Source organism: Electrona antarctica, assembly GCF_951216825.1.
Source record: "Electrona antarctica genome assembly, chromosome: 14".
Taxonomy (NCBI): domain Eukaryota; kingdom Metazoa; phylum Chordata; class Actinopteri; order Myctophiformes; family Myctophidae; genus Electrona; species Electrona antarctica.
The window spans coordinates 44,327,423-44,348,369 of record NC_136795.1 but is presented as its reverse complement, the minus strand read 5'-3'; positions in this window follow the sequence as shown (position 1 = coordinate 44,348,369).

Here is a 20,947-nt window from a genome sequence, read left to right as displayed (position 1 = left end):
TTGAAGGCAAAATAATTGAAACTTCAGAAGACGTCCCCGTGATGCACATTTAGCACGGAGTCCCCAAGATGCATGTTTTAAGATGTGTGTGTGTGTTTGTTTTTGTGTGTATTTATATGTCCCCGTGATGCACATTAGCTTAAAGTGTGTTAAATGTCCCCATATATCACAAAACTGAAAGTGTGTTCTAAATACCTACTATCTATCTACTATTTAGTATGACTGTCCGTTCTCTCACACACTCACTCGGTATAATTATGTCAATTTAACAACATAGCCGCAGCCAACTGGTGGTGTTTTTGCCTTTACTGGGGCTTATCAGACTTAACATTATAGTAATGTTTCGGGCCGGGCTAAGCCTTGGGTTTGACCAGTTCGGGTCCAGGCTTTAATTGTCAGGCCCGTTGAGAACTCTAACAGCATGTATGTCCCCGTGACGCACATTAGCCTAAAGTAAAGGGCATTAAAAGTCTAAATATTGTAGATCACATAATAGGCAGAATAATTGAAACATCAGAAGACGACCCCATGATGCACATTAGCACGGGGTCCCCAATATGCATGTTTTAAGATGTGTGTGTGTGTGTGTGTATTTATGCAAGCTTGAAGGCAAAATATTGAAACTTCAGAAGACGTCCCCATGATGCACATTTAGCACGGAGTCCCCAAGATGCATGTTTTAAGATGTGTGTGTGTTTGTTTGTGTGTGTGTATTTATATGTCCCCGTGATGCACATTAGCTTAAAGTGTGTTAAATGTCCCCATATATCACAGAACTGAAAGTGTGTTCTAAATACCTACTATGTAACAAAATGGTATATTGGACTACATCAGGATGTTGTAATACTAGTAACATTATCTTACATGAGTTATTTCGAACTCGCTTTTATCCAAAGCAACTTCCAATAAGTGCATTCAACATTGATAGTCAAGTGCACTACTTTCACATGCCTAACTCTTCTAAATATTCAATGAATCTTATTCTAAACAGATGTTGAATGACATGCCTGCAACAGGGGGTGGAGACTCCCCCACAGACACACATGGCTCCAGCAGTTGCCAAGACATCCACTTCAATTGAAAAGGTAAATGGGGAGAGCACACCTTACAAGGTTGTTGTGTAATGTCCTAATGTCTAGTATGACTGTCCGTTCTCTCACACACTCACTCGGTATAATGATGTAAATTTAACAACATAGCCGCAGCCAACTGGTGGTGTTTTTTCCTTTACTGGGGCTTATCAGACTTAACATTATGGTAATGTTTCGGGCCGGGCCAAGTCTTGGGTTGGACCAGTTCGGGTCCAGGCTTTATTGTCAGGCCCGTTAAGAACTCTAACAGCATGTATGTCCCTGTGACGCACATTAGCCTAAAGTAAAGGGCATTAAAAGTCTAAATATTGTAGATCACATAATAGGCAGAATAATTGAAACATCAGAAGACGACCCCATGATGCACATTAGCACGGGGTCCCAAATATGCATGTTTTAAGATGTGTGTGTGTGTGTGTATTTATGCAAGCTTGAAGGCAAAATAATTTAAACTTCAGAAGACGTCCCCGTGATGCACATTTAGCACGGAGTCCCCAAGATGCATGTTTTAAGATGTGTGTGTGTGTTTGTTTGTGTGTGTATTTATATGTCCCCATGATGCACATTAGCTTAAAGTGTGTTAAATGTCCCCATATATCACAAAACTGAAAGTGTGTTCTAAATACCTACTATCTATCTACTATTTAGTATGACTGTCCGTTCTCTCACACACTCACTCGGTATAATTATGTCAATTTAACAACATAGCCGCAGCCAACTGGTGGTGTTTTTTCCTTTACTGGGGCTTATCAGACTTAACATTATAGTAATGTTTCGGGCCGGGCTAAGCCTTGGGTTTGACCAGTTCGGGTCCAGGCTTTAATTGTCAGGCCCGTTGAGAACTCTAACAGCATGTATGTCCCCGTGACGCACATTAGCCTAAAGTAAAGGGCATTAAAAGTCTAAATATTGTAGATCACATAATAGGCAGAATAATTGAAACATCAGAAGACGACCCCATGATGCACATTAGCACGGGGTCCCAAATATGCATGTTTTAAGATGTGTGTGTGTGTGTGTATTTATGCAAGCTTGAAGGCAAAATAATTGAAACTTCAGAAGACGTCCCCGTGATGCACATTTAGCACGGAGTCCCCAAGATGCATGTTTTAAGATGTGTGTGTGTGTGTTTGTTTTTGTGTGTATTTATATGTCCCCGTGATGCACATTAGCTTAAAGTGTGTTAAATGTCCCCATATATCACAAAACTGAAAGTGTGTTCTAAATACCTACTATCTATCTACTATTTAGTATGACTGTCCGTTCTCTCACACACTCACTCGGTATAATTATGTCAATTTAACAACATAGCCGCAGCCAACTGGTGGTGTTTTTTCCTTTACTGGGGCTTATCAGACTTAACATTATAGTAATGTTTCGGGCCGGGCTAAGCCTTGGGTTTGACCAGTTCGGGTCCAGGCTTTAATTGTCAGGCCCGTTGAGAACTCTAACAGCATGTATGTCCCCGTGACGCACATTAGCCTAAAGTAAAGGGCATTAAAAGTCTAAATATTGTAGATCACATAATAGGCAGAATAATTGAAACATCAGAAGACGACCCCATGATGCACATTAGCACGGGGTCCCCAATATGCATGTTTTAAGATGTGTGTGTGTGTGTATTTATGCAAGCTTGAAGGCAAAATATTGAAACTTCAGAAGACGTCCCCATGATGCACATTTAGCACGGAGTCCCCAAGATGCATGTTTTAAGATGTGTGTGTGTTTGTTTGTGTGTGTGTATTTATATGTCCCCGTGATGCACATTAGCTTAAAGTGTGTTAAATGTCCCCATATATCACAGAACTGAAAGTGTGTTCTAAATACCTACTATGTAACAAAATGGTATATTGGACTACATCAGGATGTTGTAATACTAGTAACATTATCTTACATGAGTTATTTCGAACTCGCTTTTATCCAAAGCAACTTCCAATAAGTGCATTCAACATTGATAGTCAAGTGCACTACTTTCACATGCCTAACTCTTTTAAATATTCAATGAATCTTATTCTAAACAGATGTTGAATGACATGCCTGCAACAGGGGGTGGAGACTCCCCCACAGACACACATGGCTCCAGCAGTTGCCAAGACATCCACTTCAATTGAAAAGGTAAATGGGGAGAGCACACCTTACAAGGTTGTTGTGTAATGTCCTAATGTCTAGTATGACTGTCCGTTCTCTCACACACTCACTCGGTATAATGATGTAAATTTAACAACATAGCCGCAGCCAACTGGTGGTGTTTTTTCCTTTACTGGGGCTTATCAGACTTAACATTATGGTAATGTTTCGGGCCGGGCCAAGTCTTGGGTTGGACCAGTTCGGGTCCAGGCTTTATTGTCAGGCCCGTTAAGAACTCTAACAGCATGTATGTCCCTGTGACGCACATTAGCCTAAAGTAAAGGGCATTAAAAGTCTAAATATTGTAGATCACATAATAGGCAGAATAATTGAAACATCAGAAGACGACCCCATGATGCACATTAGCACGGGGTCCCAAATATGCATGTTTTAAGATGTGTGTGTGTGTGTATTTATGCAAGCTTGAAGGCAAAATAATTGAAACTTCAGAAGACGTCCCCGTGATGCACATTTAGCACGGAGTCCCCAAGATGCATGTTTTAAGATGTGTGTGTGTATGTTTGTGTGTGTATTTATATGTCCCCATGATGCACATTAGCTTAAAGTGTGTTAAATGTCCCCATATATCACAAAACTGAAAGTGTGTTCTAAATACCTACTATCTATCTACTATTTAGTATGACTGTCCGTTCTCTCACACACTCACTCGGTATAATTATGTCAATTTAACAACATAGCCGCAGCCAACTGGTGGTGTTTTTTCCTTTACTGGGGCTTATCAGACTTAACATTATAGTAATGTTTCGGGCCGGGCTAAGCCTTGGGTTTGACCAGTTCGGGTCCAGGCTTTAATTGTCAGGCCCGTTGAGAACTCTAACAGCATGTATGTCCCCGTGACGCACATTAGCCTAAAGTAAAGGGCATTAAAAGTCTAAATATTGTAGATCACATAATAGGAAGAATAATTGAAACATCAGAAGACGACCCCATGATGCACATTAGCACGGGGTCCCCAATATGCATGTTTTAAGATGTGTGTGTGTGTATTTATGCAAGCTTGAAGGCAAAATATTGAAACTTCAGAAGACGTCCCCATGATGCACATTTAGCACGGAGTCCCCAAGATGCATGTTTTAAGATGTGTGTGTGTTTGTTTGTGTGTGTGTGTGTGTATTTATATGTCCCCGTGATGCACATTAGCTTAAAGTGTGTTAAATGTCCCCATATATCACAGAACTGAAAGTGTGTTCTAAATACCTACTATGTAACAAAATGGTATATTGGACTACATCAGGATGTTGTAATACTAGTAACATTATCTTACATGAGTTATTTCGAACTCGCTTTTATCCAAAGCAACTTCCAATAAGTGCATTCAACATTGATAGTCAAGTGCACTACTTTCACATGCCTAACTCTTTTAAATATTCAATGAATCTTATTCTAAACAGATGTTGAATGACATGCCTGCAACAGGGGGTGGAGACTCCCCCACAGACACACATGGCTCCAGCAGTTGCCAAGACATCCACTTCAATTGAAAAGGTAAATGGGGAGAGCACACCTTACAAGGTTGTTGTGTAATGTCCTAATGTCTAGTATGACTGTCCGTTCTCTCACACACTCACTCGGTATAATGATGTAAATTTAACAACATAGCCGCAGCCAACTGGTGGTGTTTTTTCCTTTACTGGGGCTTATCAGACTTAACATTATGGTAATGTTTCGGGCCGGGCCAAGTCTTGGGTTGGACCAGTTCGGGTCCAGGCTTTATTGTCAGGCCCGTTAAGAACTCTAACAGCATGTATGTCCCTGTGACGCACATTAGCCTAAAGTAAAGGGCATTAAAAGTCTAAATATTGTAGATCACATAATAGGCAGAATAATTGAAACATCAGAAGACGACCCCATGATGCACATTAGCACGGGGTCCCAAATATGCATGTTTTAAGATGTGTGTGTGTGTGTATTTATGCAAGCTTGAAGGCAAAATAATTGAAACTTCAGAAGACGTCCCCGTGATGCACATTTAGCACGGAGTCCCCAAGATGCATGTTTTAAGATGTGTGTGTGTGTTTGTTTGTGTGTGTATTTATATGTCCCCATGATGCACATTAGCTTAAAGTGTGTTAAATGTCCCCATATATCACAAAACTGAAAGTGTGTTCTAAATACCTACTATCTATCTACTATTTAGTATGACTGTCCGTTCTCTCACACACTCACTCGGTATAATTATGTCAATTTAACAACATAGCCGCAGCCAACTGGTGGTGTTTTTTCCTTTACTGGGGCTTATCAGACTTAACATTATAGTAATGTTTCGGGCCGGGCTAAGCCTTGGGTTTGACCAGTTCGGGTCCAGGCTTTAATTGTCAGGCCCGTTGAGAACTCTAACAGCATGTATGTCCCCGTGACGCACATTAGCCTAAAGTAAAGGGCATTAAAAGTCTAAATATTGTAGATCACATAATAGGAAGAATAATTGAAACATCAGAAGACGACCCCATGATGCACATTAGCACGGGGTCCCCAATATGCATGTTTTAAGATGTGTGTGTGTGTGTGTGTGTGTATTTATGCAAGCTTGAAGGCAAAATATTGAAACTTCAGAAGACGTCCCCATGATGCACATTTAGCACGGAGTCCCCAAGATGCATGTTTTAAGATGTGTGTGTGTTTGTTTGTGTGTGTATTTATATGTCCCCGTGATGCACATTAGCTTAAAGTGTGTTAAATGTCCCCATATATCACAGAACTGAAAGTGTGTTCTAAATACCTACTATGTAACAAAATGGTATATTGGACTACATCAGGATGTTGTAATACTAGTAACATTATCTTACATGAGTTATTTCGAACTCGCTTTTATCCAAAGCAACTTCCAATAAGTGCATTCAACATTGATAGTCAAGTGCACTACTTTCACATGCCTAACTCTTTTAAATATTCAATGAATCTTATTCTAAACAGATGTTGAATGACATGCCTGCAACAGGGGGTGGAGACTCCTCCACAGACACACATGGCTCCAGCAGTTGCCAAGACATCCACTTCAATTGAAAAGGTAAATGGGGAGAGCACACCTTACAAGGTTGTTGTGTAATGTCCTAATGTCTAGTATGACTGTCCGTTCTCTCACACACTCACTCGGTATAATGATGTAAATTTAACAACATAGCCGCAGCCAACTGGTGGTGTTTTTTCCTTTACTGGGGCTTATCAGACTTAACATTATGGTAATGTTTCGGGCCGGGCCAAGTCTTGGGTTGGACCAGTTCGGGTCCAGGCTTTATTGTCAGGCCCGTTAAGAACTCTAACAGCATGTATGTCCCTGTGACGCACATTAGCCTAAAGTAAAGGGCATTAAAAGTCTAAATATTGTAGATCACATAATAGGCAGAATAATTGAAACATCAGAAGACGACCCCATGATGCACATTAGCACGGGGTCCCAAATATGCATGTTTTAAGATGTGAGTGTGTGTGTATTTATGCAAGCTTGAAGGCAAAATAATTGAAACTTCAGAAGACGTCCCCGTGATGCACATTTAGCACGGAGTCCCCAAGATGCATGTTTTAAGATGTGTGTGTGTGTTTGTTTTTGTGTGTATTTATATGTCCCCGTGATGCACATTAGCTTAAAGTGTGTTAAATGTCCCCATATATCACAAAACTGAAAGTGTGTTCTAAATACCTACTATCTATCTACTATTTAGTATGACTGTCCGTTCTCTCACACACTCACTCGGTATAATTATGTCAATTTAACAACATAGCCGCAGCCAACTGGTGGTGTTTTTTCCTTTACTGGGGCTTATCAGACTTAACATTATAGTAATGTTTCGGGCCGGGCTAAGCCTTGGGTTTGACCAGTTCGGGTCCAGGCTTTAATTGTCAGGCCCGTTGAGAACTCTAACAGCATGTATGTCCCCGTGACGCACATTAGCCTAAAGTAAAGGGCATTAAAAGTCTAAATATTGTAGATCACATAATAGGCAGAATAATTGAAACATCAGAAGACGACCCCATGATGCACATTAGCACGGGGTCCCCAATATGCATGTTTTAAGATGTGTGTGTGTGTGTGTATTTATGCAAGCTTGAAGGCAAAATATTGAAACTTCAGAAGACGTCCCCATGATGCACATTTAGCACGGAGTCCCCAAGATGCATGTTTTAAGATGTGTGTGTGTTTGTGTGTGTGTATTTATATGTCCCCGTGATGCACATTAGCTTAAAGTGTGTTAAATGTCCCCATATATCACAGAACTGAAAGTGTGTTCTATATACCTACTATGTAACAAAATGGTATATTGGACTACATCAGGATGTTGTAATACTAGTAACATTATCTTACATGAGTTATTTCGAACTCGCTTTTATCCAAAGCAACTTCCAATAAGTGCATTCAACATTGATAGTCAAGTGCACTACTTTCACATGCCTAACTCTTTTAAATATTCAATGAATCTTATTCTAAACAGATGTTGAATGACATGCCTGCAACAGGGGGTGGAGACTCCCCCACAGACACACATGGCTCCAGCAGTTGCCAAGACATCCACTTCAATTGAAAAGGTAAATGGGGAGAGCACACCTTACAAGGTTGTTGTGTAATGTCCTAATGTCTAGTATGACTGTCCGTTCTCTCACACACTCACTCGGTATAATGATGTAAATTTAACAACATAGCCGCAGCCAACTGGTGGTGTTTTTTCCTTTACTGGGGCTTATCAGACTTAACATTATGGTAATGTTTCGGGCCGGGCCAAGTCTTGGGTTGGACCAGTTCGGGTCCAGGCTTTATTGTCAGGCCCGTTAAGAACTCTAACAGCATGTATGTCCCCGTGACGCACATTAGCCTAATGTAAAGGGCATTAAAAGTCTAAATATTGTAGATCACATAATAGGCAGAATAATTGAAACATCAGAAGACGTCCCCATGATGCACATTAGCAAGGGGTACCCAATATGCATGTTTTAAGATGTGTGTGTGTATTTATGCAAGCTTGAAGGCAAAATAATTGAAACTTCAGAAGACGTCCCCATGATGCACATTTAGCACGGAGTCCCCAAGATGCATGTTTTAAGATATGTGTGTGTTTGTTCGTGTGTGTGTATTTATATGTCCCCGTGATGCACATTAGCTTAAAGTGTGTTAAATGTCCCCATATATCACAGAACTGAAAGTGTGTTCTAAATACCTACTATGTAACAAAATGGTATATTGGACTACATCAGGATGTTGTAATACTAGTAACATTATCTTACATGAGTTATTTCGAACTCGCTTTTATCCAAAGCAACTTCCAATAAGTGCATTCAACATTGATAGTTAAGTGCACTACTTTCACATGCCTAACTCTTTTAAATATTCAATGAATCTTATTCTAAACAGATGTTGAATGACATGCCTGCAACAGGGGGTGGAGACTCCCCCACAGACACACATGGCTCCAGCAGTTGCCAAGACATCCACTTCCATTGAAAAGGTAAATGGGGAGAGCACACCTTACAAGGATGTTGTGTAATGTCCTAATGTCTAGTATGACTGTCCGTTCTCTCACACACTCACTCGGTATAATGATGTAAATTTAACAACATAGCCGCAGCCAACTGGTGGTGTTTTTTCCTTTACTGGGGCTTATCAGACTTAACATTATGGTAATGTTTCGGGCCGGGCCAAGCCTTGGGTTGGACCAGTTCGGGTCCAGGCTTTATTGTCAGGCCCGTTGAGAACTCTAACAGCATGTATGTCCCCGTGACGCACATTAGCCTAATGTAAAGGGCATTAAAAGTCTAAATATTGTAGATCACATAATAGGCAGAATAATTGAAACATCAGAAGACGACCCCATGATGCACATTAGCACGGGGTACCCAATATGCATGTTTTAAGATGTGTGTGTGTATTTATGCAAGCTTGAAGGCAAAATAATTGAAACTTCAGAAGACGTCCCCATGATGCACATTTAGCACGGAGTCCCCAAGATGCATGTTTTAAGATGTGTGTTTGTTTGTGTGTGTGTGTGTATTTATATGTCCCCGTGATGCACATTAGCTTAAAGTGTGTTAAATGTCCCCATATATCACAGAACTGAAAGTGTGTTCTAAATACCTACTATCTATCTACTATTTAGTATGACTGTCTTTTATTGGTTTGGGTTTTATTGGTGTGTATTTGTTAACCCCCTGCACTGCATGTTTTGTATTGATTTTATTGTTGTATTGCACAAGTTGTTTTTCGTGCTAGGCCTGTCCCCCTTCTTTCCCCAAATGTATTTGAGCTAATTATATACTTGTCACTCTATTATCTTATCTGCCTCACTGATGTATTGCCCTAACCTTTTAATATATACTGTGTAGTTATATATAAATAAAGTTGTTACATTTTCCACAAATGCCTCTCGTACATTGTTCCTGTTAAAGGGGAAGTTGGTCAAAGTTTACACTCTAGGGGTTCCTCCTGCCCCCTCAACAAGCGGGAGGTGGCGTAGTCAGGATATTAGTACCAATTTGTTCGCTTGTACAATTAAATAGCAAAAATAGCAGTCTACAAGCTCAAAATGTGTTGTGCTTTGACGCGTTTTGAGCTTGTAGATTGGCTATTTTTTAATTGGAAAACTGAATTATGTTTTAGCTATTTTTAAATTGGTTATGGTTTTGAATTATTATTATTATTATTATTTTCCCAAATGGATTCATATGGTATGTTACCTTAATAACTTAATTACAAATTCATTGGACATGAAAGAAGGAAATAACATTTTAATACTAGTCATAGACTGAAGTTGCCCGTTTGGAATTAAAGCTGAATGATATATCAGTATTTTGATTAAGCCCATATCTGGGAATGCCCATATATGGACATATTGTATTCATAAATCCATATGACATCAGACATCTATGCATGTCAGACGTCAGTCATCTACATAATGTATGTAGCAATACAGCCCATATATGGAGATACCATATATGGAGATAGAGGCATCAGTAATTGTAGGACTCCCCTTTATGCCCATACTGTATATGGAGATCCCTGATGCCATCCCAAGTCCATGTCAACAATATTAAGCCCATATCTGGGAATGCCCATATATGGACCTATTGTAGTCATCAATCCAGATGACCTAATCAAACACTGGAGATCCATACATAAAAACGACTCGAGGTTGCCTCTCGCCCCAGGGCGTTTTACTAGTTAGTAATTACACTTGTTGCAAGGTCCCCATTAATCACATTAGAGCGGACCTTGTGTGAATTATTTAAATGATATTCAAATGAGGTCCCCATCAACCATGTTAACCAGATTTTTCACAAGTCCCCATATGGCATGGTCCAGATATTACTTCATCAATTCTGATATTTAAAGTCGTGTATAAGCTTACAAAGCCATAGTTGTTATACCTGATTTTTTTCATAGCTGTATAACCTTTAGAAAGGGTGGTCCCCACGAGGGATGAAAAAAATGTTGGTCCCCACAAACCACAAAAACCAGTGTGTGTGTGTGTGTGTGTGTGTGTGTGTGTGTGTGTGTGTGTGTGTGTGTGTGTGTGTGTGTGTGTGTGTGTGTGTGTGTGTGTGTGTGTGTGTGTGTGTGTGTGTGTGTGTGTGTGTGTGTGTGTGTGTGTGTGTGTGTGTGTGTGTGTGTGTGTGTGTGTGTGTGTGTGTGTGTGTGTGTGTGTGTGTGTGTGTGTGTGTGTGTGTGTGTGTGTGTGTGTGTGTGTGTGTGTGTGTTGTGGGGAGGCTATGGAGGGGGTGTGGACCAGACAGTGGGTGTCTGGCATATCTGGAGCTTCAGCAGACACAGGAGCAGATAGGGGGTGAAGGTGTCTGTGGAGCTTCAGCAGACACAGGAGCAGACAGGGGGTGAAGGTATATCTGTGGAGCTTCAGCAGTCACAGGAGCAGACAGGCGGTGAAGGTGTCTTCAGGCAGCAGGATGAAGATGGTAACGTGGCTGAGTGTGACCTCTCTCCTCCTTTCCTCCCTAACCATGGAGCTGCACTGTAAGTAGATGTAATCCTTCACCTCCTGATACCATGGTGAAACTGGACCATCTCACACTGATCACATCGCCACCATCAGGACTGATTGTCCCAATACTATAGTCTTGCCCCGTCAAAATGAGATATAGTGTGTATATCGCGGGTTTTTCTATTGGCATTAAAATGACAAATTAAACATATGAATAATGCTGGCAGAAGGCACAATCCACTGTTAATTAGGCTTGGCCACAAGAGGGTTAATAAGAAAAGTTAAACAACTATTGATGTTAAAAACAAAGAACATGCCTATAGTAGCCATAAATCATGTTAAGCTCGACATTTTCATATATTTTATTACATACATTAAATACGTGCATTTAGATATTTTTAGACATATATTCAGTGTTCTTCCACAGCAAGCATGTTTGACTGCATCCTGGGAGGTGAAACTATGGCACTAAAAGCCCATGAGCAAGGTGAATAGCAGTGCCAAATTATTGTCCAGAGAAGTTTAGTTTCTGGATACAGTTGGTCTTCTTTGGCAAGTATGTTGTATTGACTATAATAAGCCCCCATGGTGTGGTATGGAGGTCTAACCAAAGTCCTAAAAGAGAAGTGTCTGGCAGGTTTGCTTTGGGGCGAGCCATGTTGGTAAACAAGCTTTCCATTTGTACTGGCTCCCTCTGGAAGATAGGTCAGTACAATTACAGCACAAACAACATCTGTAAGTGTCACGGATTGTTAAAATTGGCAGAGTCTGACAGAAATGCAGATGACACAAAAGTCAACGTTTTATTTAAACACACGTGTGGTGGGAGCAGACGTGGAAAACAGGCTGAGGCAGGCATAGCAGGCCTGCAGATAACAGTGCAGGTGAGAATGCTAATTGAGGCACAGAAGACGAGAGCAAATCAAAGTCACGATGAGCAAAAAACAAAGGTTTTAAAAATTGCTAGTTAAGCCCTGTTCACATGGACAGTGTGGTGCAAAAGACTAACTTAACATTTTAATGTTATCTATGCAAATGAGTGTTTGCAAAATTTCCTCAGAGCCTCATGAAGCTGGACAGCATAAGCATATAGCTTCAAATCTCCAAACCCCTGTGCTTTCAAGAATGCCTGCTTGGAGCTAGTGCACTAGCATTCAGCCAATCTGTTTTTATTATTCACATGTGTCACACTCTGCCCTAACCTGACTCCGCCAGATGGAGTCAGGTTAACTCTGCCCCTGCGCTGCCTGTGACTTTTCCCAGTGTGGATTACTCCTGTTCACCCCAGTCCCTCCCCTCACCTCTCCTCCTGGGCCTCTGATTCCTAGAGTGGAGTCACCTGTCCCTAGTTGGTCAACGAGCCTCCATCAGACTATTTAAGACTGCCTGTGACTGCTCTCTGTGCTGGATCAATCATGTAGCTTGTTTCCGGGTCCCTGTGCATTCTCAGTTTCGCCCTGTCACTGTGTGGTGCACTTCTGTTGTGATTAATGTTGGTTATTTCCTAAGTAAAGTTGTCGTTAAACTGTCCTCCTTGGTTTCCTGATTCTACTTTGAAATGAGTATGAGCAAATTGGGTCCAATTAAACACATCCCGGGTCCTGACGGAATGATCCAGCCATCCAGCGGAACTCCCAGCCAGAGAGAGCCTCTAGTTTGAGACAGCTTTTCCCCACGCTGTGTCCTTGAGTTCCCCCTGGGTCCAGCGACTGATCCGATTCCGATCATTTGATTTTGAGTATATGTCAATACTGATTTTTCCCGATCGAATATTTATATTTTTATATAACATGATTTCCGATCACGTGATCAGATTGGGACAACCATACACGGGAGTCATTAGCACACCTGGGCACAAAGGTGGAAATGCTCCCAATCACAGTCTCAGGTGGGAGAAGGGAAGGGGCGCATGGGGACACGAGGGGTTAAAGTCAGGGAGGCGACTCCCAGGCATGGCACAGGACAACATGTCTTTCTTTTTGAGAAGCAAGATTTAAAAAAGAATATATTTTACTTGTTTCTAAAGCTATCAATGGTCTCGCACCTTCCTACCTACAGCCTGTCTAGATATGTCCCAAACCTCCCCCGCACCGTCCTACACTGCTGGACTGCTCGATGTGCCTAAAAAATGGCAACTAAAAAACACGGTGAAGCAGCTTTCTGCTTCTACGGGCCGACGCCGTGGAACAAATTCCCACTTTGACAGGCAGCCTCTGTAGACATGTTTAAAGCACAGCTGAAGACCTACCTCTACACTTGCTTTTAGTTGAAATCCTTGTTATTCATGTCCTCCTCACTGTATTGCATTACTGCTATTATGTTAAAGGACCACTTCACCACTTTTCAACATCTCTTCATATAATTGGTCCTCACTAATGTTCATGATAAAACACCACAATTTTTTTCCTACTCAGTCTGTGTCTCATAGGAGGGCTTTGGGCAGTTCGGACACCCGTCCACCAGTGACATCATCATTAGGCAGATTTTCTTTTAAACAAGATTTGTTTTAAAATATATTTAGATTTGTATTATCGTGAGAACGATGGCTTCAACTTTTGCATTGCAACTTTTCAGGAAAAGAAAGCCTGCCGTTTCTATTAGCTTGGATTCACCATCGATGATGTCACTGGTGGACGGGTTTCTGAACTGCCCACAGCCTTCCTGTCTTGTTATTTATGGGTGTGCGAGATTTATTCTCAGACATTAGAGTAAAATATGTTGGGTCAGATTGAGTGATCAATGTGTACCACTCTCTACTCTAGCTGTAGGTCCTGGGACCACATTCCAATGCACTCCAGTTGCATTGATAACCGGTGAATGGGGGTTTTACGGCCTTCCTGTTGTGAGACAGGCCATTTTGACTCCTTCTCACAGGAGAAGTCAACTCAGCTAGAACATGCAAATATTGAAGTAACCAATCTAATTCCTCTTCAATTGTTTAAATGTGTTCTAATAACCTATTATATATTGGGTTGGTAAAAAGTCTAAATGATAAATACATGTAATAGTCTGACAGTTTCATCTAACCTAAAGTCAGATCTCCACACTGTCCTCTCACAGAGAGGGCAGAAAGGATGCATGGGTCAGTGGCTTCTGATTGGCCGAAAGTGTTTAGCATGGAGGGGTGATTTCAGTCAGAGCCCACTGTGACTATGCTGTGTAGCCCAATATTAGAATTAGATTCACCAAGACCAACGAACGTGATACATGTAGTCAGGCAGACGCCAGTGGTATGTATTATTATATATATAATTGTGCATTATTCATAATCGATGTAATATGATGTTTAGATTGTAACCAAGTGTTATTTGTGTTAATTTTCTCCCGATTGATTAATGGCAATTCATGGTAATTGACTGAATGATAACGTAGATTTAAAACCACATAATTAGTGATACACTTATCACTGAACTAAGTCTGAAAGTCATCAAGGACAAGCTAAGCTTTACCATGATCTGGGACAGTTTTAGAGTGTTAAATGATAGCTAGAATTCCTACCGACAGAGCAGGATAGAACTACAGACCAATAGGACTGTGAGCCAGGGTACTGAGATCATCTTGTGTTGGGGGAAGTGTGAACAGAACGTGTGAATGTATGATTGTAAGTGTTTATGATTAATATGAATTAATAAAAACCCTATAAAATGCACGTTTGAGTTCATCAAATATAAGCTATTATTGGAACTTTTAGTTCACCCTGTGCGTGTTAGTCACTGTTACTCTGCCTATTGCATGGGCTGGTCGGAGCCAGGCACAACATCGCCAAATAACCGAACACTTCCTATGAGACACAGACCGGGTAAGAAAAAATGGTGGTATTTTATCATGAACATTAGTTAGGACCAATTATAGGAAGATAAGTTGAAAAGTGGTGAAGTGGTCCTTTAATGCAGTTTTATGCCTTTGCTTTTCTTTCATTCTCTATTGCTCTGTAAAGCACTTCGAGTTGCATTGCATGTCATGAAGGTGCTATACAATAGTTGAATATGTATATGTATATGTTTTCCCTTTGAACTATAACCTCAAATATATCCAAATCCAATGTCAACGCCCTGCATATATTGAGCTCTTCTTATCAAAGTCAACAGTCAGTCTGAACTGTTACATGGTGTGTGTGTGTGTGTGTGTGTGTGCGTGTGGGGGGGGGGGGGGGGGGGGGCTATGGAGGGGGCGTGGACCAGACAGTGGGTGTCTGGCATACCTCCATATCTGTGGAGCCTCAGCAGACACAGGAGCAGACAGGGGGTGAAGGTGTCTTCAGGCAGCAGGATGAAGATGGTAACGTGGCTGAGTGTGACCTCTCTCCTCCTTTCCTCCCTAACCATGGAGCTGCACTGTAAGTAGATGTAATCCTTCACCTCCTGATACCATGGTGAGACTGGACCATCTCACACTGATCACATGTGTTTAGAACTTTAGAGTGTAGAGAACGATAAACGCTTGCACACTGTCTGAGGGCTCCATTATTGCTCCAAATGCGACAGATGCTTTATTGTGTCACAAAATACTGTGACATTTTGAGCTCAAACCTCTTCTCGTACAGTTTTATTTTATTTTTTTTGTTGTGGTGCATTAACACTAGCATGACGGGACAGAAGTAGCATGTGCTTAAATTCATATTTAGAAAATGTTTCCGATGTCAAAAATGTCTGATATGATGATCTGGTCCATAGCTCTAATGCCGTTAGAGTCGTTGCATTTAGAGCTATGTTACCGATGACTTCCGGGGCTCGCCTAAATGCAGACCATCCTCTCGTCTTTAACATAAATAAAAATAAAGTTTTTGCTTCTCACAAATACAAAGGCAGGTTGCGTCATTAGAAAGCATACTTTCCTTAGTGGAAGCGCTCTGAGCCACGTATAAAAGGTACTTTTTGGCCAGAAAGGGTTTTGTTTTCACCAGAGGAACAATATTCTCTGAGGGTTTTCTCTGGGCAATATCGGTAGAGGGCGCAGTGGAGTAACTAAAAGTATTTTTTCCCAGTGGAATAATAATCTATTTTTGGCCAAAAATGTACTGACTTGAGTAAATGTACATTACATGTTACTTTGCATCACTGCACATATAACTGTTAAACTTTCTGGTTCTAGATAGTTTACTAAAGGTTATGTGTCTCATAGTATACTGATAACCTCTCTTGTTCTGGAGAATATTAATTTATAACAGGTTATGATAGTGAAGTGTCAACCTCATCTCCTATAGATACCATGTGTTGTTGCCTTGTATTTGTATTTTGTGGTGCCCCACACATACACACACTATGCCTCGTTACGCAGTACCTGCCTAATTGACTCCCTCCATACCATGTCCTGTTATGTTTGATGCTATGCTTTCCATCCACACACACAGTACTATACTACTGTTTGACACATCCACCATTACACCAGTGATTACTGACTCCACACCTCACAGGATCCGTGCCGTTCTGTTCTGTTGCTCTTCAGTTTATCCTTTAGTTTATTGTTTGTGCATACGCCGAAATTAATAAATCCCATTTTATTACACATTTACCTCGTCTCCTGCTCCAGTATTTGCCAGAGCCAGCTAGGACAATTTGTTTGTATACACTGTATGTTATTGATCTTGTTCAGGTCCTGGATTAATCACTAAGGCCCAAAGTCTGTCTGTCTGTCTGTCTGTCTGTCTGTCTGTCTGTCTGTCTGTCTGTCTGTCTGTCTGTCTGTCTGTCTGTCTGTCTGTCTGTCTGTCTGTCTGTCTGTCTGTCTGTCTGTCTGTCTGTCTGTCTGTCTGTCTGTCCTTTCTCTCTCTCTCTCTCTCTCTCTCTCTCTCTCTCTCTCTATCTCTCTATCTCTCTCTCTCTATCTCTCACTCTGACTATCTTTACAAAAAAGATAACTGGCGCCACCTTAAGTCAGCAATGGAAAACTGACCATGTGTTGCGGTTCATCAGAATCATTCAAATGTCTGAATGTTGTTGGAAACACAACATAATACAGAGGTCATGAGTCATGACCTCTGTATCCTAAATGTATCTACAAGGTTGCAGAGTGAATTAGTCACCAGGACAACCTGGTCTGATAGCTGCAACAACAAACCACTGATTGTCTTATATTCATTCCTCCATACATTTTTATTATTAGTGTGTGTTCTGAGGTAGACCTACTTTGTGTAAATATGTCTTCATGTGAAAAATCAGTTGCGCAGTTTTGTAGCAAAGCTTTGCCACATCTAACATTCAGATCTAAGATTCAGATTGCCCAGGAGGGCAACGTTGGTTAGTTACTCGCACTAGTTACCCTGAAACTACTTGATTTCTATCATTTCTGTCTTCAGCTCGCCGGGTCCAACCAACAGACAACACAACAGGTAAGCGAACATGAACAAACATTATAGATTGTTTGGCCTTACATGTTTTGTGTTCTCTCTCTCTAAATGGTGCATTTATATAGCGCCTTTATCCAAGGCGCTTTACATAGTGCATTACATTCACCCATTCACTGATTGTGGCGGAAGCCATGCAAGGTCACAACCAGCACATCGGGAGAAATTTGGGGTTCAGTGTCTTGCCCAAGGACACTTCGACATGTAGACAGAAGGAGCTGGGATTCGAACCGCCGACCCACGGATCATTGGACGACCTGCTCTACCTCCTGAGCCTCAGTCGCCTCTCTCTCTCTCTCTCTCTCTCTCTCTCTCTCTCTCTCTCTCTCTCTCTCTCTCTCTCTCTCCCCTCTCTCTCTCTCTCTCTCTCTCTCTCTCATATAGTATGCCTACACACACACACACACTGGAGATGCACAATTTTGATGATAATAATTATATATGTATGTATGTATGTATGTATGTATGTATGTATGTATGTGTGTAAAAACAAAATATTATTATTATTTTTTTGCCTTTTTTTGTTGTCTGTACAGATGGTGATGTCAGATTGGTGGGAGGAAGCAGTCACTGTGATGGTAAACTGGAGTTGAAAAACGAAGGAGAGTGGAGACAAGTGGACCCTTATGAATGGATCTTTCATTTATCAACTGTAGTGTGCAGACAGTTGAACTGTGGCAGTGCTGTTTCAACAAAAAAGAGTCCTGGTGCTAAAGGGAAACCTACATGGTTGATTAGAGATAATGAATGTGACGGAACTGAATCTTCAATGAGTGAGTGTGGATCAAAGGGGAGATCAAAGTCCGACAACAGACTGAAGTTGGTCTGTTCAGGTAACAAACTGACTTCAACAGTGACAGTAATCTCCTATACGATTTGTATGAGCGTGTGGAGTGGAGTGAGTAAATATGACAGGAACTGAGATCTGCTCATGAATTTGTATTGTTTTAGAGAGTGTTAGTTTATTGCAGGTTATGTATCCTAATAGAGCAGTGCACAAACTCCAGCACAGCGATTGTTCATTAGGACATGGAAGGCAGGAGGTTATACTTCCAATTATTATCTCTGCCCGGACACTCCATTCATTCACTAAGAGTTAATTATTATAACTAATCCCACTAATCAGGCTCTTTCACATTCGCTGCAAGCTAACTCACTCACGGCCACAATACAGTCAGGTCCTTTTAAGAAGTCACTACTCTGTGTTCACTCTACATGCTAGCTGACACAGTGGTTGTTCAGATGTCAGTGAACAACCACTGACATCTGAACACTGAACACTGACATCTGATTTGTGGCAAGAGTTTCAAATGTAAACCTTTTCTCCCCCCCCCCCCCCCTTCCATGCACAAGAAATAAGTTAGTTACTAGTGCTAGTTACACTGAAACTCATCAGTTTTATCATTTCTCTCTTCAGATGAGGTTCAACCAACAGACAACACAACAGGTAACTAAACATGATAGATTATGGCCTTACATGTTTTGCTCTCTCTCTCTCTCTTATGACCAATTCCGATTGCTGGTGAAAGTATATGGTAAAGCCCTCCTCCCCACTGACAGCAGAGACAGTGAGATAGTCTGCTCTGCGAGTACAAAGCCATTGACGGTCACATTATTATTGCGTCATCAATATTGGTGAAAATAGTCGGGTTCATTTTTAGATTGTTTTGATACTGATATGGCATTTCTATGGACGATTTTGATACGCTACCGATTATGTCATGCATCTATATATATATTCTGTTTATTCTATTGTCTCTGCACAGATGGTGATGTCAGATTGGTGGGAGGAAGCAGTCACTGTGCTGGTAAACTGGAGTTGAAAAACGGAGGAGAGTGGAGAGCAGTCAAACCTTTTGCCTGGAACATTAGGTTATCATCTGTAGTGTGTAGACAGTTGGACTGTGGCAATGTTGTTTCAGCAAAACAGAGTCCTGGTTCTCAAACCGAACCTTTATGGTGGATTGTTGGTGGCTCTAATTGTGATGGATCCGAATCGTCAATGAGGGAGTGTGGAAGAAAGAAGGACGATACTGATGGCGACAGAGTGGAGCTGGTCTGTTCAGGTAACAAACTGACTTCAACAAGGACAGTAATCTCCTGTATGATGTTTATGAGTGTGTGGAGTGGACCAATCTCTCTCTCTCTCTCTCTCTCTCTCTCTCTCTCTCTCTCTCTATCTTGCTCTCTCTCTCTCTCTTGCGCTCTCTCTCTCTCTTGCTCTCTCTCTCTCTCTCTCTCTCTCCAGAGTCTGTAAGGTTGGTGAATGGGTCTGGTTCATGTTCAGGCAGAGTGGAGGTGAAGTCTACTCAGTCGTGGGTCTCAGTGTGTGAAGGTGACTTTGACCAGCAGGATGCAGAGGTGATCTGTAGGGAGCTTGGCTGTGGGGCTCCTTCAGTCCTCCAGGGGGCACTCTATGGAGAAGGGAATGCTCCAATGTTGACCAAAGAGTTCCAGTGTGAAGGTAATGAGTCTGCTCTCCAGGACTGTAGAACCTCAGACTCAACTAGAATCACCTGCTCACCTGACAAGACTGTTGGACTCACCTGCTCAGGTAAAAAAAAAAATATATATATATATATATATATATATATATACACAAACACACTTCAGGTTTGGATTGTTATTTTACAGTCAATGTAAACTTTCTGTTTTTGTACTGCTTATTCTCTTCTCTCTGTACAGAGCCTGTTGTCAGGTTGGTGGAAGGAACCAGTCACTGTGCTGGTAGAGTGGAGATAAAACACGAGGAAGAGTGGAGACTAATGCGGCTGAGCTGGTGGAACTTGAAGTCAGCATCTGTAGTGTGTAGACAGCTGGACTGTGGCTCTGCTGTTTCAATAGAAACAAGTTCTGGTTCATGGCAAGATGTATGGATGATAAGTCCTTCTTGTGTTGGTTCTGAATCTTCACTGAGCGAGTGTGGAACAAAGAGGTCTAAGTCAACTAGAGACAGACTAGAGGTGATCTGTTCAGGTAATGAACAATGGCTAAAACAAGGACAGTAATCTTTTTTCATGTCTTATATGTAGGCCTACAATTTACACATTTAGCAAACAAAGGGCTCTATCGTATACCATGCCTTACCCTAGCTCTGATCCATAGCTCTAATGCGTTTCATTTAGAGCTATGTTACTCTCAACTTCCGCCGCTCGCATTAATGCAGACCAGCCTCTCCTCTTTAGCGTAAATAAAAATAACGTTTTTTCTACTCACCAAAACAAGTACAGTATAAACTGTACATTTTGGCCAGAAAGGGATTTTTTTTTCACCGGAGGAAAAATATTCTCTATGAGGCCATTATCTGGGCAATATCGGTAGAAGGCGCAGTGGAGTAACTACAAGTATTTTTTTCCGATGGAAACAAAATCCCTTTTGGCCAAAAAGTACAGTTTATACGTGTGGTGGAGGGCTCAGAGTGCATCCACTAAGGAAAGTAGGCTTTC